Genomic DNA, 25445 nt, shown 5'->3' with positions numbered 1-25445 from the left:
ACTGTGGTAGTTCAGTAGCCTCACCTCTACCTGTGCCCTGTCCTACCTGTAGGCCTTTGCTCGTGCTCTCTGCCCACCTGCTGTACCTTAACTCCACGTTTCCTCCTGGAAGCCTTCCCAGATTCCCCAGCCCATGTGGCTTCCTCATATTCTTGATTTATCTCAATACTTACGTGTGGGCCATAATTGTGTTCTCTAATTCCTGCACTGAATAAGCCCTACCAGTCCTTTGAGACTGGATACTCACCAAGGGCAGGGGTGTTCTGTGCACGCCGAGTTACGCCTTGTGTGGAATTCCTGTGCTCATAGTCCAGGAAGTTTTGTCTGGGAAGCTTCCTTCTCTCTAACAGAGACACTTCTCTAAGCCCCTTTCTGGAAATTAGGCCATTGTGAAATGCTGGGATCATGTAGCCGTAGGGATCATGGGAAAACTCACCAGCTTTCCCACTGGTAAAATGGCTTCATGTCTGTGCCTTCTTGGTGGGTCTGTATTTCCCTGACATCATGTACTTAAAAGAGTTGGTATAGGGCAGACCAAGGCTTCAGCAAGTCTGAACCCCTAGGAGTCCAGTGATCCCAGTGTTTACCAAAGGAGGAGGCTGGCATTGAAGCCATGTGAAGGCAGGCTTGGAAAAAACCCAACGGTGCCATGGCCTTGCCATCCAGCCACTCTGACCTACCACTTAATCAAGTAACCAAGGACCCATTAAGAGGGAGAAATGTGTAAATATTTAGAGAGCTTCAGGTTGTGAGTTGTAAATGTTTATAAGAAATGAGAAGACCAGAAAAGAAACCACACTTTTTTTTTTTTTGGAACGTTTGTAGGGGTTAGAGGGATAGAATTACCAAGCTGATGAAGGGAGGGAGTGCTCTGGATGTTCAAATATTCTGGCCCCAGGAGTCTTTTGATATAGCACCTTGTGACAACTGCTTGCAAAGTGAGTTCAGAATATTTTAAATTAGCTCGGGGCTACAAGTTCAGAAAAAGAGACTAGAGGTTGAAGTAGATCCCTTATGGATATTTCCAACTCTGCCTTCCAAGGGTTCAGGACTCTGGTCTTTGGAGTGCCCAGGCTTGGCCAGATCTGGGCTTCTGGGGAAAGACGTGTCTTTGCTAATTTACCAATACTCATGGTACTCAAGGTCAGGGTGATGTGGAGAAGCCATCAGATCAAGGAAATCTCATCATGGTTCTCACCAGCCATTGATGTAGACCAGGACAAATCGATCTCTCTTTCCATCTCCATGTCTTGCCAACTACCCTTATCAGCAGCCTGCCTCCCCTACTCACTTGGCCCTGTGCCTGCCTCACTCCTGCCTGCTGTGGACCTTTCTTCCCATGGTTCTTTTAGCAGAGGACTTCATTCCACCTGTATCTAAATAGTTGCTGCTCAAGCCTTCAGTAGAAACCCTGGTGGTGTAGTGGTTAAGTGCTATGGCTGCTACCCAAAAGGTTGGCCGTTCAAATCCACTAGACACTCCTTGGAAACTCTATGGGGCAGTTCTACTCTGGCCTATAGGGTTGCTATGAGTCGGAATCTACTCAATGGCAATGGGTTGGTTTGTTTGGTTGGTTTGACGTCCCTTCCACAAAGTCTTCCTGGACCCACCAGCTAGACTCAATCTCTGCCTCTTCTAAATGCCATATTAGTTCAATAGATCCAAAGTGAATGTGAGCACCATGATTGTTTAGTTGAATAGATGAGTGGATGGATGGATGAGTGGAGAGGTGAATTGATGAATGGAAGGAAAGCCAAAGGGAGGGATGAGGGTAGTGTCTCCTGGTTAAAGAGCACCATGTTTCTACTTTCTTAACTTCTTCTGTAAATGGAGCTAATAACAATAGTGCCGACTCACTGCTTGAGAGTTACCTGAGGTAGTGCTTGGATGAGTAAGTGGCTGGATGGATGTTAGCTGTCATTATTGTTGTTATGGAAGATAACTCCCTGAGTTGTGTAACCCAGTGAAGAAATTATTGTTTTTAAGATGTCTTAAAATCATGTATTTTTCGGTCTGGTAGTTCTCCATATAGAGAAATACCTTCATTTGCTGATGAAGAAACTGAGTCAAAAGAGTTGGTGCAAATATAGAATGTGCTCATGTGAAAAATACGTTTAACTCATTAATGAGGGAACCAGGAAGGGGGAAAAAGGTTGGTTCTGAATCACGGCGACACAATGTGTTACAGATTAGGGCTGCTCCGTAGGGTTTTCTTGGCTGTAATTTTTATGGAAGCGTATTGCCAGGCCTTTCCTCTGTGGTATGGCTGAGTGGGTTGGAATTGCCAGCCTTTTGGTTAGTAGCTGAGCACAAACCGTTTGTATCACTATGAGTTGGAATCGACTTGATAGCAAAGGACAGGGACCCCAGGGGAGCCAGTAAAATGGCTTCACCCTGACACATGGTGACTGACCCCTGTGTGTCGGAGTAGAACTGTGCTCCATAGGGTTTTTAGTGCCTGATTTTCAGGAAGTAAATTGCCAGACATTTCTTCCAAGGCCCCAGTGTGTGGACTCAAACCTCCAACCTTTAGGTAAGAGCTAAGCGCGTTAACCATTGCCATCACCCGGGAACTCTGAGGCATGACAGAGTGGAGTGATACCGGCACTGGAGAGAGACTAATGGGATGAGGTTGCTAGATTAGATACAAGGTTGGTTAATGTTTTGCAGAACAATAACATCATAAACTTTGAGATTACCTTTTCAATTGAACAGAAATTGTATTTCTATTGGGCAAAAAATCTATACATTATCATGTAACTTCACAGAACCTAGGCCTTTAATTGATAGTAAATAACAAGTCAAACAAAGGTATTTTCTTTGAGATAATTAAATATTCCTTGGGCGGGGGTGTTAAGCAGTGCTCCAATGTCATTGAAAGGACTTGCTGCCCTTCCATTGTCTGAATCCTGAGAATAGAACCACGTCTTCTCACGTTACCCGATGCCTCTGTCTTCATCTTTCTGTCCTTCCTGTACATGCAGGGAGCCTGGGTCCTTGCTTCCGTTTCCTTACTGGCAAAATGAGGATCATAATTTTTCCCTCATAGGCTGTTCTGCTTATTTATAAGTTGACCCTGAGCAGGCATAGGGCAGAAGTTCACACAGTACCCACACTTGACATCCAAGGAAAAGGTAGCCTCAGGTGGATAATTGCGTCACTATTTGGCAATGGCTATGAAAAGTGCTGCAGGAGCCTAGAGAGGGGTGACTTGGTGGACTAAGGTAAGAGAAAAGGACTGAGACAGGGACGTTAGTACTGGAATTTCAAAGACCCTAGATCTGGGTGGTTGGTAAAAGGGAGAAGAACACGCTTGGTGGCGTAAACAGCACGAGCAGAAGTGTGGAGAATAAAACGTAAGGTGTTTGTCATTCAATGTGTATGTGTTGAGCTACTATCATGTACCAGGTTCTGCATTTGACCTCGGTGGTATGTAGGGGTCACAGGAGAATGGGGACATTCATCAGAGAAGTAGAAACAAGGTCCCAGTCCTCTTCAGGGAGTCCCTGTGTAGTACAATTGGTTAACATGCTCAGCCACTAACTAAAAGGTTGGAGGTTTGAGTCCACCCAGAGGCACCGTGGAAGAAAGGCCTGGCAATCTACTTCTGAAAAATCAGCCGTTGAAAAACCCTATGAAGGGCACTTCTGCTCTCACACACATGGGGTTGCCATGAGTTGGAACCGACTTGAAAGACACCTGGTTAAACTGGTAGTCCTCTTGAGTGGTTCCAGGAGACTGGGGTGCAGGGTGCTTTTGGGAAGGGGGGCAAGGTAGGGCGGTAGAGTGGAGACAAATGATGCTGGAGAGGTAGGAGCCCCCGGCATTTAGTTGAGTGATGATGTGGATGGTAAGTGACCCTTGGCCAAACAATTCATCTTTGTCTACAGCCTTCCTCATGCAAAGCGTGTGGCTGCGCTCTGGAAAAGGCAAACAACCGTGAGCCCGTGTAAACGCCTCGAGAACTTTACAGTTTAGCTGGGGAAATAGAACAGTTACAGGAAAGCTAACAGTGTGAGCCAGTGGGTTAGGAAACAACTGTTTGCTCAAGGCTTTGGGGGAAGGAGAGATTTTTGTGGCTTAGATGGTCAGGAAGAATTTCTGGAGAGGGGACACTGTTTATTTGAGTTGGGGTAAAGAAAAGAGCAGGTAGGTTGGTAGGGGAATAGCACCCAGCTTTGGTGGCACAGTAGTTAAGAGTTACTGCTACAACCAAGAGATCCATGGTTCGAATCCACCAAGAGGTCCTTGGCAACTCTACGGGGCAGTTCTACTCTGACCTATACAGTTGCTATGAGACTCAACGACAATGGTTTCTTTTGTTAAAGCCTAGAGGCAGGGAGAGTTTGGAAGGTTTTTAGGGAGAAGTGTTTGAATAGGTCCAGAGCATCTTGAGTGTTCTACTGAGGAAGGAGAAGTTTGTAGTACCAGGGCTGAAAACTCAGATGCCAACGGGCCTAGGAGCGTCCCGCAGTGGATGAAATGGGGCCTGGTGGTGGCCTTGGCAAGCAGGGCAAAAGTCTCCCCAGCTGCCACGGAGCTCTGGCTGACTGTGTCCATTTAGCCAGTTTGTGATTCTTTAAGGGCAGCCAGAAATCTTTATTTTTTGTGAAATCTCCTTTTTTTTTTTTTTTAACATGTCAACTAATTTAAAAGATTAAAATCACTCCATGGTCAAGAAATGGATGTCTGTGGGTTGAATCTGACCTGTGGGTTTCCAGCCTGTGACCTGCCTGCGGGCAGTGCTGTCACTGAGGTCTTTACAGACTCGGGTACCACAGGAGCAGAAGGCAGATGGAGGTGCTGACCTGAGAACTAAGCCAGGAGTGGGCAGCCGCAGGGGTAGGGCCATGTGCGATTGTAGCCGGAGCTCACGTTTAATAGAGAGCAGAGCTCATCCTGGCCAAGAACCACAAAGCCAGAACAGAAGGGGACATAAAGGGACGGGAGCTCAGATGTCTGGTTCAGAGTTGGGTGAACAAAGCGAATGCAGCGTCCCTTCCTCACTGTCATCAAAGAACGCTGGATGGTTCTGGCCTGTATTTGTGAGGAGATCAGAGGGAGGGCAACCCTTAACCCAAGTGGGCTTATTGGAATGCCCAGGTTCTTCATATGGTGCCGCTGGGCTGGGAGTCAGGAGATCTGGGCTGTAGAAGGCACTTCTGTTTGCCGAGTACCTACTGTGTGTCAGGCACTTTGTTCACATTTTCAGTAATTCTCCAAACTGCCCTGTGAAGTAGAGAACACTGTGACTGTACTTGGTCAAAGTCAAGGTTATGGATTGAATTGTGTCCTCCCAAAATGTGTGTCATCTCGGCTGGGCCATGATTCCCAGTATTGTGCGGTTGTCTTTCATTTTGTGATTTGATGTATTTATCCTATATGTTGTGAATCCTAACCTCTATGATGTTAACGAGGCAAGATTAGAGGCAGTTAGTTACTGAGGCAGGGCTCAGTCTGCAGGAGTAGGTTGTATCTTGAGTCAGTCTCTTTTGAGAGAGAATCTTGCAGAGAGGAGAGGGACCTCATACCACTAAGAAAGAAGTGTGGGAAGCAGAGCGTGTCCTTTGGACCTGGGGTCGCTGCTCTGAGTAGCTCCTAGACCAGGGGAAGAATGATGACAAGGACCTTCCCCCAGAGCTGACAGAAAAAGCCTTCACCTGGAGCTGCCCCTCCGAATTCATGTTTCTAGCCTCCTAAACTGTGAGATAATAAATTTTTCTTTGTTAAAGCTATCCACTTGTGATATTTCTGTTATAGCAGCACTAGATAACTAAAACACAGCTGGTCAATGACAAGGCTGGAATTGGAACCTAGATCAGTCAGATTCCAACAGCCAAGCCTATTCCCATAGACCCCACTACTGGTCTGGCCCGTGCTGGGCCCCTCCCCATGCTCCGTGTCTAACGCACCCTGTAACCTTGGCTGGGTCTCCCCCTCCTTTCCCACAGAAGAGTGAGAGGAAACTTTAGTGCTTGCCTGACGTGCTGTGGCTCTGCAGTGAGGTATTTGCATTTCGGGAGTTTGGGATTCTGAAGGTCTTTGAATGTTTAGCTTCAAACAGAGAGCTAGGATTTGGAAATGTGTCAGCCTCAGATAGGCCGTGGCAGCAGTGTTGAGCATGAGCTGGACACCCCTGCCAGAAAGGATGTGTTTTGCAGGAAATAGGTACACAGATGTCTAAAATCATGCGCATCCAACATGGCTGTCGCCAAGGCCCCACCCTGGGGTCTTAGAATGCAGCTTTGGCTGTGGCCGTATCTTTCCGTCCTTCTGTCCTCTCCAAATGTTCTCAAACACCGAGAAGACCTGCAGCTTCAAAGAGAAATATTATTCATGCAGCTGAGTCTATTTTTAGTCGGCTGGGGCTGTTGCGCCTCCAAAGCTGAAGCACTAAGTTTTACAGCCACTTTATCTCCATCAGCTTCTCTTTCCACCAAATCCATTAAAAGATAACAGAAAGAGAGCTGTCTTTAGACAGCATTCAAATGGTTCATATTTTGGGGGCCAATATGTCGTGTCCCATCTTGCCGTAGCTGAGACTTCATTTAACATTTCCAAAGAGCCACAGAAAAGGACACGGGAAAAGTTCCGATTGCCCACAGAGATTAGGGGAGGATTTTTCTCTTAAATTTGGAACCGTTTCCCTGATTCAGCAGGAGAGGGAGGTAGATAGGAAAGCAGGAGATACCACCTTGCCATGAAGCAGGTGTTTTGGGTCATAGATCTTATGGCTCAGACTTAGGTAATTGGGCATTTCTCTTGTGCACACATCCTTCCTCTGTTTCCTGCTTGCCTCAGTAACTTCCCCAGGGACTGCTGAAAAGACGGGAGGCTGTCAGGAGAAGGACTTCTGGAGCGTTGCTCCAGTCCCTGGGGTTGGGCTGAGAAAGGTAATCCGCAAGTATAGGAGGTGTGTTGGAGCATCAGGGGGAGCTTGGAAAATCTGTCAACCAGCATTGCTCCTTGCAGGTCCTCAGTGAGGTAATTAACCTCTTTCTGAGGGGGATATGCAGATTTTTCAACCATGGAGGCGAGTTAGAATCCCCTGGAGAGGCCTGACTTTATGAGTCTGGGATGGAGCCCTGGTGTGGATGTTTTTTCAAAGCTCCTCCAGTTGCCGTCTAGTTGACCGTGATTCATAGCGACCCCATGTGTGTCAGAGTAGAATTGTGCCCTGTGGGGTTTTCAATGCCTGACTTTTGGGAAGTAGATTGCCAGGCCTTTCTTTTGAGGTGTCGCTGGATAGATTTGCACCTCCAGCCAAGCACGTTAACTGTTTGCATCACCCAGCCATATTATCACCTACCCCAAATTACCTTCCCTCCATTCCCAAATATTGGAGGTTGTATATGAAATTTCTCCTGTTGAATGAGAGGTGCTTTAGAATCACAACGTCTGGATTTCAGTCCTGTGTCATCTGACTGCTGTCTTGTTGAATGGTGTTGAACAAGTCATTTAAACCTCGTCTTTGGAAGGTCCCTAGGACAGTGTCAGGGTTGCTCAGGGTATAGGATGTACGTCCATGCATTACCGTTGCCTGCCTCGAGGTGGGCTGTGGTGCCTTTGATGGAGGCCCCCAAGGAGACCTCCAGGGCCAGGTGCACATGCTCTCTAGGGTGGATGTTGGGGTGTGGAGTTGTGATGCTGCTGTCGTTTGACCCAGGTACCAGCACCCTCAGCTGTGCTTTGGTTCATAACGTTGGTTGATCCTTCTGTGCAGATGGCTCTCACGTCTCGATTTTCTTGGCAGTTACTCCTCAGTAGCATCCTCCTTGCCGCATACAACCTCAGTTAATCCTTCATGAAAATGCCAAGGAAACCCAAAGGCTCTTTTCCCTTCTCTTTTTCTCCTGAGCTGAGGGGTTTGGTTCAACCCCACTGGAAAAGGAGTCCGCTTTGAAAGCAGGTTCAGATTCTAGCCCAACTCCTATTTATTTATAGCCCAAGTTATAGCAGCAAGTGCTGTCAAGTAAAAACTCTGTTTAATTGGAGGCAGGTCAACATGCCAGCTTGGTTTCATTTCCTGAGCAGCCCTCTCTGCCGTGATGGGGAAATGATGCCACCCTGGGTCTGGGAACCAACACAGTTCCAAAGACTTGCTTACCGTTCGGGCCTGGGCACCCAGGTTGTTTTCACTTACATCATTTGGTGGAAAAGGCAAGAAATTATGAACTGGAGGTTCCACATCAGACTTTGCCACTCTCTGACTCTGTGACTTGTGAAAGTTCCTTAGCTTCTCGGAGTCTCGATGCACTCGTTTGTAAAATGGGGGTGTTGCTAACTACAGACAGGACTGTGGGGAGGACTAAATGAGCTAATGTAAGCCTGTAGTGTAATGCGTGGCACACAGTGGTTCCTAATTCGTGGTTCATGGAAGCTGTAAAAAGTGTCTTTGTAATTATAAATGACTGAATAAATGAAGCCAGACACTGGAGAATTGAATGAATAAGTGAACACATTTACTCAAGTGTTTGTTGAGTGCCTACTCGGTGTTAGGTGTTGTACAGGCTGATGGAGAAAATAAGACATTGTCTCTGGCCTTATGGAGCTTATGTGGTGGTGGGGGCAATCAATGCAAAAATGTATAATCATGAATTTGGTAAGTCTATTAAGAAAACATCAGGAAACTATAAGAGAAAACCAAGGAGGGGAGAATAACTTGCATTGGAAGTGGTCCAAGGGAGTGGCCTTTGGGGAGGTAACATCTGAGCTGAGACCAGAAACGGGAGCAGGAATGACCTGAGCAAAGAGGAGGAAGAACGTGTGTCTAACACTGAGGCAAGACAGCGCTGTGTGTGTAGTCAGGGAATCAGTCAGTTCGGGGGGTGGAGCCTGGTCGGAAGGAGGTGGAGCAACAGGCAAGGGGGCACATGGGCCTTGCAGGCCATAGGAAATGTTTTGTATTTTATCTTGGGCGCCATGGAAAGTTGTAGAAGAGTTTTAAGCAAGAAGGTAATGTAGTTCTATTTATTAGGACCAGATAAAGTTGAATTGAATAAAAGGTCACTAAGAGTACAAATGGAAACCCTGGTTGTGTAGTGGTTAAGAGCTATGGCTGCTAACCAAAAGGTTGGCAGTTCGAATCTACCTGGTGCTACTTGGAAACCCTATGGGGCAGTTCTACTCCATCCTGTAGGGTCACTATGAGTCAGAGTTGACTCGATGGCGACATTTTTGTTTAAGAGTACAAATGCTATTTTTATGGGACGAGCTTGTACACTCAGTCCTGAGGGCAGGCTTAAGACAAGCGGGGCTGTCGATGATTCTCCTCGGCTCTCCCTGGCTCTGGTCCCCACTGTGGAGCTGGAGCCAGGCTCAGAGATGCCGCAGCTTCTGGGTCCAGGCAGGGGCTTCTGCCCTCCTGCAGCCACCGAGACTGTCCCGTGACCAGGGCCCATTATGCTTTTGGGTCTGAGAATCCCCAAGAGTGAGAACTCAGAAAATGTCAGCGATGTCAAAATGCACTGGAAGTCCAGCTTGATGATTTAATTACACTGTGGATGGGAAGAGGAACAGTGAAGCCATGGTGTCAGCTGGAATAAACAGGTTTAGTTGACTCTTCTGTGCCAGCGACTCTGGCATCTCACTTTTCTGGGCAACAGGAAGCTCACCGTGTATTGTTCAGAAAACAGTTTTTTATAGAAACTTGAACTACTCCCCATACCGAGTCACCTACAGCCCCAGGATTAGGTTTGCTCCCAGGTTCATGGTCTTGGCATTCCTGGGTGCTTACCCTCGGGAGACCATTCAAGCCAAGCCAGCGATGGATCTCTCCAGTCCTCATAAACGGTTTCAAATGGGCCATATCTCCCCACCACTGTCTCCACTTCAGCCTGAATTTGTGGAATGGCTTGATGTCGAAAGTATAGGGATGGTCCCTTTTCTCATGGCTCCCCTCTCTTTATAGAAGTGAGTGGTTCATGGAGAGACTTATCAGAGGCCCATTCGACTCATGCCTTTTTATCATAAAAGCTAACCATCCAGGGGAGAGTCCCTCCTAACCAGGAAGAAGGTCATGGAGAGAACAGTAAGGGGCACTCAAGGCGGGCCCACAGCAGGTCTTGCATCCTAACAAGGCTGCCACTAGCCCTGGAGAGCTAGGTGACCAGATCAGAGCCAGGCTTTCCAGCAAGGCCCACCCAGAGAGTTGTTAGCTGCCCTCGAGTCTGCCCCTGACTCATGGTGACCCCCATGCACAGTGGAATGAAACACAGCCCGGTCCTGCCCCATCCCCATGATTAGTTGTGGATTGGACTGTTGAGATCCATAGGGTTTTCATTGTCTGATTTTTGGAACTAGATCACCAGGCCTTTCTTCCTAGTCTTTCTTAGTCTGGAAGCTTTGTTGAAACCTGTTCAGCATTGTAGCCATACACAGACCTCTAACGTCAGATAGGTGGTGGCTGTGTGCATGAGGTGCCCTGGCCAGACGTTGAACCCAGGCCTCCCTCAGGGAGAGCGAGCATTCTACCACCGATCCACCACTGCCTCCATCCTGAGAGTAGCTCCCATTTATTGATGGTCTGCTATGCCCTGGCACTGCACTGGACTGCTTTTCTCATGCCACCGCATTTATCCTTTTCAGTAAAACTCCATTTTATCAACGGAGAAATTGAGGCTGCGAGTGGTTACTTCCTGTGCTCAAAGGCACACAGACGAGAAGTGGTAGGAGCTGGATTTGAAGGCGAGTCTTCTGGCTCTGACCACGTGTCTCACAGCCTAGCCCAGCTTCTTGTGTGTATGTATGTGGGTTGGGAGCGGTCAGCGATGCCCTATTCCTGAGTATGTGTCCTGGTGCTAAGTCGTTAACTGGGGTGCTATGGAAGGGCACTGGGTGGGAGGTCCTAGTGTGGCCTCTGACCTGCCAGTGGGGCTGTCATTTTCTCCTCTCTGAAGCAGGATCAGCGTGCCGGCCTCGCTGGCCTGCCCTCTGCCATCCACTGGGAGTCTGGTGTGAGGTAATGGATGTGAAAGATCTTGAGGGAGAAAAGAGGGCAGGAGAGGTGGTTGAAGTGTTAATGGACAGCCAAGACTGCCAGCACCTGTGGGGAAGACCGTGCGCCTGGCTCAGCTGCAAGTGGGCTCAGCTCCAAGGGAGCTCAGAATCAGGCTGCAGTCTGCCAGGGCTGGGTCAGCAATGACCTGTCCTGAGCCGACGTCACCTGTTCCCATTTGCACCGGGTGGGGACGTACTTGGGGAGACTGCTCCCTGCCTGGCTCTGGCTGTATATGCAGGCCCTCTTGTCTGGCTCTCAGGGTCCAGCCTCATGCAGGGGGCAGCTCTTGGTTCCTGAGATAGACCATGTGGTATAGCCATGGACAGCCCTGGCCACAGAAGCCCCTTGGGCCACTTCCAGCTGGAGTCAGCACACCTTTCGAGCGTGAGAGCAGGTGACCTGGACCACCAGCCCTTCCATCTCTCCTCCTGCGCCTGCTCTCTGCTCGCCTCCACCTTGAATTATTCTGTACTTGGAGTGGGAGGTGTTGGAGCAATTAGGCGGAAACACCCTTCGCCTTGTCTTTACATCGTTGAGCTGTCTGAATCTCATTAGTTCCGTGTTCCCCTGCTCTGCCTTCCTGTTCTGTGCTAGCAGCAAACCTAGGGGCCACCTAGTCACCTTGTTTTGCTTGAGGGGAAGATGAGACTCCAGGCAGGTGGCATAGTGTCCTCCCTGGGGGGAAGGTCTCCTATTTGGGAGCAGAACACTGTTTGGGTACTCCTCCAAGCCTCTTCTACATTAGGGTCTCCCTTCTCATTCTCATCTGCAAAGCACAGGGCTCTGAATTCACTGTCAGGAAGCCTGGGGCCTGGTCTGAGATATACTAAGCTTCATGATGATGATGGTGGCAGTGATGATGACGATGAGAGTAATACTAATAATAGTTAAAATAGCTCTCATATGCCAATTCTTACTTTATGCCAGAAGTAATTTAGACCTCCTCACATTTAATCTTTATGACCTCTCTGTAAGATAGGCATTATAATCACTTTATGGAAGACGAAACTAGTGCTCAGAGAGGTTAAGTAACTTGCTCAGAGGCAAACAGCTGGAAAGTCACTGAGATGAGATTTGCAGCACATCTCCATGACTCCAAAGCCCAGCCCTGTCCACCGGAGCACCCTGATAGTATGACTCCAGAGAGCCCTGAGGACGTTCGTTCAGGGACTTGCAGAGCTGGAGGGGCCCCCGTTGGTTCCAGACCCCTCAGTCTGACAGGGAGGAGGCTGGTGGCCTGTGACTCCTTCGTCCCACCCCTCCTCCCTCCTTGTAGCCTGCAGAGATGCCAGGGTGCTGCTTTGCTTCACCTCTGAGTGCTTTAGCTGGGTTGGGTGCTCTGGAAAGTGCCAGGCAGTGAAGGAAACTCAAATTGCTTGACCCGGCCCCTCCCCTGAGTTTCCCTCTGGAAGCCTGAGAAATACACCTGGGAAGCAAATGGGAAGATGAGAAGAAGTAAGCAAAATTAGAATATGGAGACAGAAGACCTTGGATATGTGGAGGGTGCCTGTTTGCCCAGGTGCTCAGGAGTGGGTTTATTCTAAGAGTGATCCTGAGGATGGAGAGTCCTCCCTGGCACTGCAGAGGTCAGATAGCTCGAGACTCTTCTAGACTTGTCTGCAGTTCTCTGAGAGAATCAGAGAGTAAATATGGAAGGCTGCACCAGGTTGACCTTAACCTGGTGCTCAGCCAGAGGCAGGTACTGCCCACCCCGGGAGGGTTAGGAAGCCTAGCAGTGCTATAGCCACTGGGCCCATGGAGGAGACAGTTTTTGGCAGCTGCCCTCTCTGTCTGCAATGACTGTCCCTCCTCTCCACCAGGCTCCGCTCCTGCCTTAAAGGTCCAGTTTATTGCCAACTCCTCCAGGAAGCCTTCCCCAGCTGTCCCAGAGCTGCAGCTGCAGAGCTTCATTCTAGAACATGTATGACATTGTATTGCAATGACTGGCTTATGTATTTTCCTTCCTTTCTCTAAGACTGTGAACTCCCTTCAGTCTGACATGGGATCTTACTCTGTGCATAGTCCCAAGAAAGACTGGAAATGTCATTGGTCTAATACCTATGCATGCATCATGACTTTATACTCTTGTGTATTTAGAGCTGATTATTTTTTTTCTGTAGTTGATATTCTTAGTTATCTTTATTATCATTTTGCTTCATTTTTTTTTTTATAGCATTCCTTCCCAGCTGCTTTCCCTACCTTAGTGTTCATTTGTTCATTCAACAAATATCCCTTGGGCACCTATCAGGTGCCAGGCACTGTTCTAGATGCTGGGGATACAGAAGTGAGCAAAAAGCCAAATCCTTGCCTTTGGGGAGCTGGCATTCTCATGGAAGTTCACTGTATAAGTTAATTGAGTATTTGGGGGGCTCTGGAACCCTGGTGGCACAGTGGTTAAGAGCTATGGGTAACAACCAAAAGGTAGGCAGTTCAGATTCACGAGTCGCTCCTTGGAAACCCCATCGGGGGAGTTCTGCTCTATCCTATAGGGTCGCTATGAGTCAGAATCGACTCCATGGATACTGTTTTTTTTTTTTTTTTTTTCCTGGACATACCCCAAGTCTTTCTTGAATGAGTGGTTCATCCAGTAATGAATGAGGCCACCCAGGCTTACACACACACACTTGTTCCTGGAGTCGGAGCCATCTTCTGAGGGTTTCGTAATGAGCACACGCTTTTTTTAGGGAAGCAGGTGTGTGGTAGACTAGGGCCTCCTACGCTGCTCCCTCCGATTGTTCCCAGAGACCTGCACCGCTGCTCTGGTTTAGCCGAGGCTGTTACTGTCACCCCCACAGGGCTGAGTTATTTGTTTCTGGAGCAGAGAGACATCTGTCATCCTTGCTGAGCCTGACAGATGCCACATTCAAAGAAGCAGCACCAGTTTAAACACACACACAGGCACACTCACGCGCACACACACATGCACACAACCACACACAAATGCACACACTCACATATATACACTCACACACATACACAGACACACACACACATGCATTCATGCTCACACATACATACACACACCACTAAAGTAACACATACCCCGCACCCTCACGTACGCACCTGTGCACAGATACACACCTGAAGATACACGTGCACACATACAGTCACGTACACACATACACACACCCACACACACACACCCGCTCTGCCATTGTGCCATTTTCTCAGACACTGGCACCCTCACGTCCTCCTCTATGGCCTTTGCTTCCTCCTGGGGGCATACCTGCACTCCCTTAGCCCACGGTGCACATGGCAGGTATGCCCACTGGAGCGTGTCAACAACACCTGTGCTGTGTTATATGACACCCAGCAGACTTTTTTATATTGAGCAATAGGGTTGAAGCCTATAACATGCTAAGGATACTCTTAACAGTGGAATTTCAGGCCTTAAGCACCTGCCTGGGGAGCGAGCAAATCTTAGCTCTCCTGGGTAGGAACAGGGCTCGATGGTTGACCCTGAGCACAGTGGGGCAAACAGACAGGGCATGCCCTCTGGGGCAAGAACCAGCCTCCCTTTGCTGTGGGAAGTGCCTCACTTGGCACCTGGCATCTTCAGCTTGGGGAAATGGTGTGGACACAAAAAGGGGGGGGTCTTACTTTTAGTATTAAGGGGGAAGCCCAGCCCATAATATTAGAGAAGGCTTGAGTAGGGATGACTCGTAAAGCAAAACTTAGAGAGATAAAGATAAGAATTGGGGTGGCGGGTGGTCAGAAGACCATGAAAAACCAAGCCCAGATCTGTTTACATCGTAGGAAGTCCTTGGAGATATTTTATTATGATGTAGGACATTTTTGCTACTTTGTAAAATTGTCTTAGTTTTTGCTATTCTATCACCCTCTCCTTGTGCTCTTAGCAGTAACAATCCAGGAAGGACTTGTTTTAGATAAGGCTGGGTTGAGGGTAGAGGGTGGTAGGGTGTATCATTCTGCTTTGCGTGCTCCTAGAGTAAGAGGCTAATCTGGGGAAAGATGGTGGAGGGCCAGATCTCTGGGGTCTAGGAGAGAAAGGAAGAGGTGTGTCTAGAGGTGTCCTGGGGGAGAAAGGGTCAGTCAGTGTCTTGGTTCTGTGTCCTACGTGGGAGGTGGGGTGATATTTGCCCATAGATACCACCCAGCTCTGGGCGTTGGCTGTATAACCGTGGAGAAGATTTAAATATATTTGAGATCTACTACAGACAATCTGTCTTAGTTACCTAGTGCTGCTGTAACAAAAAATACAGGTGGGTGGCTTTAAAGAACAGACGTTCATTTTCGCAGTTCTGGAGGCTGGAAGCCCAAATCAGTGTCTCAGCAGTGTTGATTACCCCTTTGGGCCTCTTTCCTAGTTTCTGGTGACTGCTGCAGTCCCAGGCATTTCCCCTTGTGTGCCCCTGTATCTTTTTTGTTCTTTTTATAAGGCGTCACTCAGAAAGGATTAGGTTTAAGACCTACTTTACTCTGGTATGTCCTCATTAGCATAAAAAAAGAAAACCCTTACTTCCAAACGGGACATGTTTACAGGTACACAGGTTAGGACTTCAGCATAACTTTTTTGAGGATACAATTCAGTCCATAACACCAACCAGTAAGATAAGTCCTACTCTTTACCTTTTATGATTATAAAAGACCATTAGTTGAAAAACACTGGTTTAACCCTGAAAGGTTCTAGAAAGGACTTCTGCTTAGTATGTTGTTAGCAGCTACTGAGTCACCCCTGACTCACGGCAACCCCACGCACAACAGGATGAAATGCCGCCCGGTCCCGTGCCATCCCCCGTGATCAGTTGTGGATCAGACAATGTTCTGTTGTGATCCCTAGGGCTCTCATTGGCTGATTTTTAAAAGTAGGTCCCCTTAGTCAGGAAAAAACCCAGACCCAGCAGGGAGCTCTGCTGAAACCTGTTCAGCATCATAGCAACACCAAAGCCTCCGCTGACAGACGGGTGGTGGTTGCCCATGTGCCCACCGGCTGGGAATCAAACCCTGTTCTCCCACATGGAAGAGGAGGATTCTACCACCGAACCACCGATGCCTCATTCTGCTTAGTGTACCAAAAACCAAACCACAACCATTGCCGTCAAGTTGATTCTGCCCTACAGCAACCCTCTGAAGACTACAGCCTTGGAAACCCTATGGGGCAGTTCTGCTGTGTCCTATAGGGTCATTGTAAGTCTACTTAGTATAGCTGCCCCTAAACTAGAGTTGTCAGGTCTGGGATGCTGTTGAACAGCATAGAGGAAGGACCAGTTCTGTGCTTTCCAGAGAGTCCCGGGGCTTTTCGGCTGGTCTTCACTGGTCTTCCTTACTCCAGCCCTACTCCCACACACTTCAAAAAGCCCATCCACTTTTTCTATTGTGTTTCTGTCTAAGTATTGTATTTGGAAAAAGCTTTCGGGACCTAAGTTACTGCTTTCTGTGCTACATCAGACAACCTGCAAGCTCTGTCTGACTCAAACAAGTCCATCTTGTGACCTGGCGTTCCTCAGATCCCAGCCCACTTCCTCTCATCTTGCTTTTTATTAAAAAGCTACTCATTCTTTCTTAAGCTGACATCGTTCTGCCATTTGCTAGGCTGTTCTTCCTGAATGTCCCCAGATTATATTTGTGACTCATCCTCTTCAAGTGAGGAAGAGAATCTGAACCCAGCAGTGAAACTGAGAGCCTTCTTCGTAACTGAAACTTTCTGGGATCTAGAAAACATTAGGTTGTGTACAGAAAACTGAAGGTAAGAAAGACTAGCTTTTCCCTTAATTCAAATGACTGCACCTCATGGGAAATTTAATTTTTAAAATAAATCACTTCTTCCAATAAAGTGGGAAGCTCTGCTGGATAAACAATGAAGATGTTTGCTTAAAAAATGATGCTTTTTTTCAGCTAGAGAGGAACCAGGGGAATAGAGGAAGATAGATAAGAAGTGATGAATGGAATATACACATAGGACGAGGTTTTGAAATCAAATCTATCATCTGTCGTTTTCAGCAGGTCCCCATCTAAGCAGAGCCAAGCAGACCCTCTTCTGACCCTCCCTATCCTGTCTGAGCACCACCAGAAAAAACTACCAGAATGACTATCCCAAAGCCAGTGGAGGTCAGGGTAGAGCCCCAGGATGTGCTCACTGCCAGGAAGCCTCTGTAGTAGAATGCATGTATCATTTGGGACTTTTCCTGTGCACGCGAGAGAGATCTAGTTCAGACTGCTTAAACCAAGAAACCACCACTCATACCTGGTGGCTTGGGTGTTGCTAAGAGGATGGAGACTGTGCCACCGAGATCCCAAACACCAACTTGGTCACGCACAGTGGACCTGGTTTCAGCACAGCTTCCAGACTAAGACAGACTAGGAAGAAAGGCTTGGTGATTTATTTCAGAAAAGTAGCCAGCGAAGACCCTATGGATCACAACAGAATATTGTCCAATAGGTATAGTGCTAGAAAATGAGCTTCCTCTGTTGGAAGGTACTCAACATACACGGTGGCCGCAACAGTGGACTGAAGGAAGCCAATGATGGTGAAGATGGCGCAGGACGGGGCAACATTTCCTTCTGCTGTGGTACGTGGGGTTGCCAGGAGTCGGCGCAGACTTGACAGCAACTAATGACAGTGAGCCAAGGAACAGGGAGTTTGTTGGCTCTGGTAACTGAAAAGGCCAGGGAGGTCCCATTTGGCTTCCGAATTAGCCGACTCCAGGTACTCAGATGACATCCTTCAGTCTCTTGCTTTCACTGGTTCACTCCATTTCTCTTTCCATCTCACCAAGCAGACCCAGCCTGTGTTGGTTGCACATTTGGGGTCCTGTAACAGAATCAAATGCATATCACATTCACCTTTGTTTTAAGCATGTTACCTTTAATGAGGTATGGTAAGGCCGGAGACAGATCAGCAGAGAGACCCTGGAAGCTTTGTAGGTTTTATTATAGTCACAGTTCGCGGGGGAGAATGTAGCATGCCACAGTGCGGGGCCGCTTAGGGATTTGCACCTGGGGATGAGGTGACAGCAAGCTGCAGTTGGAGGATACGGCTTATGTGTGGTCAGCAAGGTGGGGTTAGCTAGGTTTCTGGGCTTCTTGGGAATTGGGCATCTTGAGTAATTCTTCAGGCTCCAGGGCACAGGAGCTATACTAGGTGTTGGATACCTGGCATTTGGGGTGGATGCAAAACTAAGAGGTTGGTGGTTGGCATCTACCCAGAGGTGCCTCCAAAGAAAGGCGTGATGATTTGTTTTCCAAAACTCAGCCACTGAAAGCCCTATGGAGCACAGTTCTGCATAACACACATGGGGTTGCCGTGAGGCAGGAATTTTTTTTTTTTTTTTGTGTAGTGGCCCAGGAGTGTGAGAACCCAGTGAGGGGAGTGGTTGGAGAGTGGACTTCATCAGCTGCTCAGGAAGGGGAACTGACCAGCCTCCAGCCAGGGCCTCAAAACTGTGTCAGAAAAGCATTTTAAGAAAAATACCATATTAGAGCTTTTCACCCTTAGCACTTTGTGTTAAGAGAACTTTTTTACATACACTAGTTCCAGCAGAAGTCTCAGAACTGACTGTCATTGGAACATGCTTGTACCTGAACGAATCACCAGGGCCAGGAAGCCAGGTCAGGTGCTCATACTGGCCCAGCCTGGGTGAATGTCCACTCCTGGAGCTGGAGGGCAAAAGTGGGGCTGTTCCTGAACCACGAGGATTGAGAGTAGAGGATAGGCCCACTTTTTGTTACCGAAAGGGGCAATGGGTGCTGGAACATCAAGATAGTAGCTATCCACTATGATGTGGTCTGGTCAGGTGCATTTCAGGGACCCATATGTGCCAGCCAAGTCTGCTAGGTGATGTCTTCCTGTTTGGTTTCCTGCAAAGCACCTCAGTTTTTGGCATGGTCCTCCTGCCATCTTGCTAAACCTTGGAAGGGCATCCAGAGCCTAAGTTACTGACATGGGCAAACTCCATGCCCATGCTTCTTCCCCAACTAGAATCAAGAACTCACTTCCACCCTCTGTGCTTAATTAATACTTATCGGCAATTTCTGGTGATCAGTTGAGAGCTGACGGTTATTGCAGATTTTAAAATTTTTAATTAGGTTTATTAACGAATTAACTTTTACTTTTGATGAGCAAGCTTTTATGGAATATCATTAGCTGCCTTTTCCTGTGTACTTACTACGTATGTGCTAGGCACTTGCATGCCTTTCAAAAGTCAAATCAGGTCTTCATAACAACCCTATGAGATATACAATTAGTCCTATTTTACAGGCGAGGAAACAGGGTCAGAGTGTTAAGTGACTTGTCAAAGTCCATAGGCCTGGGGCATCTAGCCTCGATGTACTTGTGCTGGGTTTGAGGCATATAGTGATGAATAAGACATGTTCCTTACCCTTGAGCAGTTCAGAGTCTGGGGATTGGAAAGTAGAGACAAAGCCATTAGCCCGGTGTGTTATTGCTGTGTGTCTGTAGTTACATAAAAGAATGAGTAATACGCTTCTGTGGGAATAAAGCAGAAGGAAGTGATTGATTTTGTCTAAGTGCAGTCAAGGAGACAGGAAGGGACATTTGAGCTGGGCTTTGATAAGTGAGTAGGAGTTTCCCACGTGGATACAGTGCAGAGGGAATTCGTTCTTCAACTGAGTAATGCAAAAGTGAGGTAGAGCTGCCAGTCTCTGGGGCCATGATATCACCGTTGATTTTGCCTTCCCACTTTACTTGATGTCTAAAGTAGATGTACATTTGTATTACTCAAATGCTTTTATTTGCAAGGAACAGGACCCCCAACACAAATTGGCTTAAACAGTCAAGGCTATTTATTGGCTCATTTAATTGAAAAGCACAGAATTAGGATTGCCTTAGAGTGAGGTTTGGTACTTTGGCTCAACAATACACCAAAGGCCTGGTTTCTTTCTCTCTGTTCTGTCTCATGCGATGGAGTCTTCATTTAAGGTTAGCTTCCCAAGATGGCTGGCAGAGTTCTCAGGGGTGTATCCTTCCCTTGTCATGCCTATTGGAAGGAGACAGTGTGTTTACTCTGGCATTCCCAGCAAAATACCTGTGAGTTACCCTGATTGGACTGGTTTAGATCATATGCCTGTTCTCGAGCTAATCCTTATTGCAAAGGGAGACAAACTGACGGAATCAGTTTCCCTGGAGCCCCGTGAATCCCTAAATGAAATTCTGAAGACTGATTGAAGGAGAACGTGGGCAATCGATGTTGGGAAAGCATCAAAGAAATGTCCACTGTTGCATTCAAGCTTGGCGAAGATGGTGACAAAGATGGCATGTACCTATCACAACTAGTCTTTGACGCCCAGTCTGTGGTACCTCAAACTCTAGGTAATCCAGCCACTGAACTGCCATTTTTCTTGGTAGTCTCTCTTCCCTGCTGTCCTCAGTAACGTGTGGGTAACAGTAATATCCACGTCACAGGGTTGTTGCAGGATTAAATGAGTTAATATATGGAAGACACTTGGAACCACATCTTGTACACATTGTCAGTGTGGATAATTAGATATATCTTGTAGGGTTGCTCTAAGCATTAGAGACATTGCATATGTATTGCCTGGTATATGGTAGACTCTTGATAAATGTTAGCCACTATTAATGATAATTATGTTGATTGAGCTTCTTAATAATGTGATCATCTGAATAGAACTTTATAGTTTCTAGAGTGCTTTCTGCCAGCATTGGCCCCACTGAGCCTCACAGTTGCTCAGTGTTGGGGGGTACATCTCTGTTCCAGGGGGATCTCATGGAACGGTTGAATGCCTTTCCCAGGGTCTCCTGGCTGGGTGGCCATTATCAGGACCAGGACCTGATCCCTGGCACGGAGCTTCCCAGTCCAGGGCTCGTTGCACAGCCCCCGTTCCACATCCCAGAGGATTCCCAGCTTGCTTCCCGCCATTTGTCACAGCCTTGTTTGAAATACATGTGGTTCTCATCTATAATACCCTGATTGTCCCATTAATCTCCTTTAAGCTTCATGAAAAATACAAAGGGCTGGATCAGGAAGTAGCCAGCACAGTCTAATTTTGCATTCAGGGGATTGTTTTCCACGGACGGGGAGAGACTGATGTTTCCCATTTGGCATTCGGCTTTTTAACTTCATTGCAGAGAGCTGTCGCTTTCCGAATTATCAACCAGTTTACAAGGTTGCATCTATATTTTGCCTCTAATACGTCTGCCCCTTCAGCTGCTTCTCTGTCAGCATACGCTCTTCTTCTGAATGGATGGTGAGCTGTCCTGCCCAGAGGGAATGCTAAGGACATCCCTTTTGATGACACCTTAGAACAGCAAGAAGCCTAGAACTTCCAGTCATCAGACCCGGACCACTACAGAAAGAGCAGTGTTTGTTTGGATGTCACTCACACCCTCCCCCCCGCCAAGGTCCTGAATTCTAGACTTGGAATTACTGTTACTTGGAATTGTCGCTATGAGTCAGAATTGACTTGATGGCAATGGGTTTGGGTTTTCTTTTTTTGTTCGTTTAATACAGTAGCCGCTAGCCCCATGTGACTATTTAAATTTTATTGAAATTACAAATTCAGTTTCTCACTCCCCCTAACCATGTTTCAAGCACTCGATAGCCACATGGGGCTAGGGGCTACCGTATTGGATGGTGGAAATAGACTACATTTCCATCAATGCAGGAACTTGTACCATGCAGTGTTTAGCATCAGGAATAAAGGGAGGTGGAGCTGGCACAGGACTGTTAGCGTTTGGCTAGGTAATATCCCAGACCTACAAATATTAACTATTCTGTCTCTCCCTCTCTCCTAACTCTCTGCATAGTATTTCCCCTGTGTTTTCCAAGGACCTTTACACCAATAGAAATGAGAGACCACTGTTCCTTGATCTAACAAAAACATTCAATGAGAATAGGATTAAAAAAAAAAGGGATAAAAAATATGAAGGTATATTGTGTTCTGTAATTTGAGCACTGCATTTTGACAGCATATTACATGTGTTTCATCCCATTGGGGATTGGCATGGGCTGTACCAGAAGGTGTTTATGGTAGAGAGAGGGATTCAGGAGATGTCTTCAGGCACGTTATGCTACAACTTTAGAGCTGGCCAAACACTTTGAAATATTCCTATTTAATCTGAAAATGTCTGGGTATGGACCACCCTGGTGGGCAAAAATACTTGTGGACAACTCAATCTACTATTCCTTCCTCCAAAAGCATGCCACAGAAATGACTGGAAGAATAGACTTGCTTTTGATAATATCAGAATGATGTCTGTTGTTGTTTTGTGGTTAAATATCTATAGATTATTCAGTGATACTAGAATCAGAAAGATGAACACCGTGGCATGGATACTGCAAGAATCCCATGGGCCTCTTGGGAACCCCCAGACCTAGTTTTGAATATGACTGATGTATTCAGTTTCCAGAGTTTAATTCACACACAACTTTTGTCCTTGGGAAGAAGGAAACAGAGGGATGGCTGAGAAGCATGGGAAACTGTGACCGCCCCCAAGGCGTGAGAGCTGAGTGACAGGGCCTGGTGAGGGAAGGCCTGCTGTGCCTGCCTGAGATGAGCTGACCCACAGGTGCCCAGAGCCTCTGGTGTGAACCAGCGTCACTGTGTTCCCAGTATCCTGTGGCCTGCTGACCAGACAGGCCCAGAGCCTGGCTGAGAATATCTGTAGGACGTTCCAGTGGCCAGAAGTCTCGGGATATAAGGATGATCTTCCCTAGACGTCCTCAGAGTCTTGCATTAATTATGGATCCTGGGAACTTCAGCTCCGTGATAGAGGCCATCTTTTTGGCATCCTTTGACCTTCTGTCCCTTTGGCGTTGGCTGGTGACCTAAAGATGGTGATTTCTTGACTGCTGTCCTGCTAATTGTGCATCAGCTTTTACAAGGTGTATAACACCCTAAGCATGTCCCAATAGTAAATGTAATGTCTTCATATTTCTGGAGCCTTTCGAATAAAGCCCCCCAGAAGCTTTAGCCTGCTGATTTTCAAACTCATTTTGTTAAATTTATCGTGCTTTAGGTGAAGGTTTAGAGTAAATTTGTTTCTCATTAAACAATTAATACACATATTGTTTTTTGACATGGTTGCCAACCTCGCAATGTGTCAACACTCTTCCCTTCCCGACCTTGGGTTCCCCGTTTCCATTTGTCCAGCTTTCCTGTCCCCTCCTGCCTTCTCGTCCTTTCCCCTGGGCTGTTGTACCCATTCAGTCTTGTGTATATGGTTGAACTACGTGTATTATTGTTTCATAGACTTGTCTAATCTTTGGCTGAAGGGTGATTTTTTTTTTTTTTGGGCTCAAGGTCTTTGTTTAAAATTGTTCAGAATCTTTTGCTTTGAACTCAAGATACAGAATAAATAGAAGTGGAGTTTTCGGTGAAGGAGAGAGAGGGTAGAGCCTGGTGTACCGAACCTCTCCCCCACAAACCTCCCCAAGCCTTTGAGTCAGCCCTGAGTCAACAATGAGCAATCCCTGCCGTTGCTGGAGCACCATCCCACCACCACCGCCACCACCGTTGCTGTCGAGTTGACTCCGACTCATGGCAACCCCGTGTGTGTATCAGAGTAGAACTGTGCTCCGTAAGGTTTTCAGGGGCTAATTTTTTGGAAATAGATTGCCAGGCCTTTCCTCCAAGGTGACCCTGGGTGGACTCGAACCTCCAACCTTTTGGTTAGCAGCCAAGCCTGTTAACCCTTTGCACCACCATTAAATGCTCACAATACCAAGTGTGGTACCGGGCCCTTAGATCATAGCAGTGACTTGGTGTACCCTTGAAGTTAGGGAGGCAGCTGGAGAGGAGGGAGTGGCCCCACAGTGCTTTGGCACAATTCAAGGAGTGTCTGTAATGATTGGCATGCAGGGGAAGGGACCAGTCCAAGGTCACACAGCCAGTCACTGGTGGGACAGGGACTGCTGGAATCTCGCTAGACTCTTTTCTACAGCAGAGCACACTTTTATATAGAACCTGGCCCATGGTTCCCTAACCTGTGTGCTCCCTTCACTCTGGGATTCTGCTGTGAAGACCCTCAGGAGGTTTCTCAGCCTAGCCTGAAACCCAGGGTGCCCAGTTCCTCTTGTTTTGCGAAATCAAGCATGAGCACCTGATTCCCTGCTGTGGTCTCCACCCTAGGTGTGAGAGAGCCGTCCTGCTCATTCAGCCTCTCACCTGTCACCAGAAATAAAACGATGCACGCATAATGTCAGCAGGTGTATTTGGTTGTCGGACAAGGATGCAGTTGTGCTCCGGAGACTCATTCCTTCCTGTTTCTGCAACATGTCATGTACCCAGTGCCTCGGTATTCTTGTCAATGGAATAGGCATATAATAAGTCTATGTAAGCCAGGCGCTCCTTGGAAACTCTATGGGGCAGTTCTACTCTGTCCTATAGGGTCACTATGAGTCGGAATCAACGCGATGGCACTGGGTTTTTTTTTTTAAGACTCACTGAAGGATTGAAGAATTTAAAAGACTTGAGTAACAACAACTTTTCCCAAATAAATGTTGATCTTAGTTGCCAGAGTTGGGATGGCTGGCCTTCTGTCTCGTACACGGATGCAGCCACACTCCTTCCTACAGTGTCCTTGCAGCTCTTATTCAGAATCTGAAACCAAAGCCCTGGGTTCTTGTCTGACCTTTGCTAGTATTTTTCAGATTGACTCTTAGTGCAAAAGAACTGCTGATCAGTTTCTTAAAGGGGAAGTAGATGGTGGGGAGGAAAGAACTGATTGACTCTTAGTGCAAAAGAACTGCTGATCAGTTTCTTAAAGGGGAAGTAGATGGTGGGGAGGAAAGAACTGAGTTCATTTTCCCTGCTGACTCACCCAGTGGGTTGGGAGCCACTTTCTGGGGCCCAGCCTACTCATCCACTGTAGAAACCAGGGAGGTGTTATCCTCTTGCCCAGCCAGTGGGAGGATGGGTGAAAATTCCAAAGATTGCATTAAGAAGTGAGTCTCAGAGCTAGTGACCTCATTCTCAAAGGCCAATACCATCTTAGTAATCTTACTGAAAGCTTTCCCACTTTTAGAATTAGCTCCGAGAATTAGGCACCCAATTTTAGATTTTCTCAGAGAGAAGGAGGGAGATGCTGGTTTTGCCTGGAATTCCAGCACCTTCCTTCGCAAGGCCGGCAGTGCACAGATGTCTTTAGAACAGTGGCACGGAAGCACTCAATTTTGTCTAATTATGGCAGTTTCTACAAGTCATTGGGAAATTCAGCAGCTAATGGAAGTGCCCCTGTTCTGTAGGTTCCCTATTGGAATACTCAATATACTCTTTTTTATGCTTATCAGCTAAGGGAATTACAGAAATATGTTTCTGGAGGCCGCTGGGGATAAGACAGGGAATGTAAAAACCTCATCCTTTCTCACCAAATGGATCCCAACAGCCCAAGTGAATGTCACACCTGTGTTAAAAGGGCTATTGATGCCCATAGGCTCTGCCCCGGGCCAGCCTGACCTCCTTTCCCTGGCCCTGCTGGGGCCTCTGAGGGCCTTCTGTTCTACCTGTG

General features: G+C 47.3%; 1 protein-coding gene across 9 annotated transcripts in view; it reads left to right on the top strand.

The window, feature by feature from the left end:
• Positions 1 to 25445, top strand: part of KCNMA1 (potassium calcium-activated channel subfamily M alpha 1) — a 917661-nt gene that overhangs the window by 293604 nt on the left and 598612 nt on the right. Inside the window, exon 1 of one of the 9 annotated variants that reach the window (XM_023547131.2) lies at positions 15681 to 16706. The exons of the other annotated variants lie outside the window; for them this stretch is intronic. The gene's annotated coding sequence lies outside the window, so the exon portion shown is untranslated. Of the gene's footprint in view, positions 1 to 15680; positions 16707 to 25445 lie in introns of those variants that run through there. 9 annotated transcript variants of the gene reach the window in all.

This window comes from Loxodonta africana, chromosome 16 (assembly GCF_030014295.1).
Source record: "Loxodonta africana isolate mLoxAfr1 chromosome 16, mLoxAfr1.hap2, whole genome shotgun sequence".
Lineage (NCBI taxonomy): Eukaryota > Metazoa > Chordata > Mammalia > Proboscidea > Elephantidae > Loxodonta > Loxodonta africana.
Note: the sequence above shows the minus strand (reverse complement) of the source record. Positions and strands in the feature narration are given on the sequence as shown.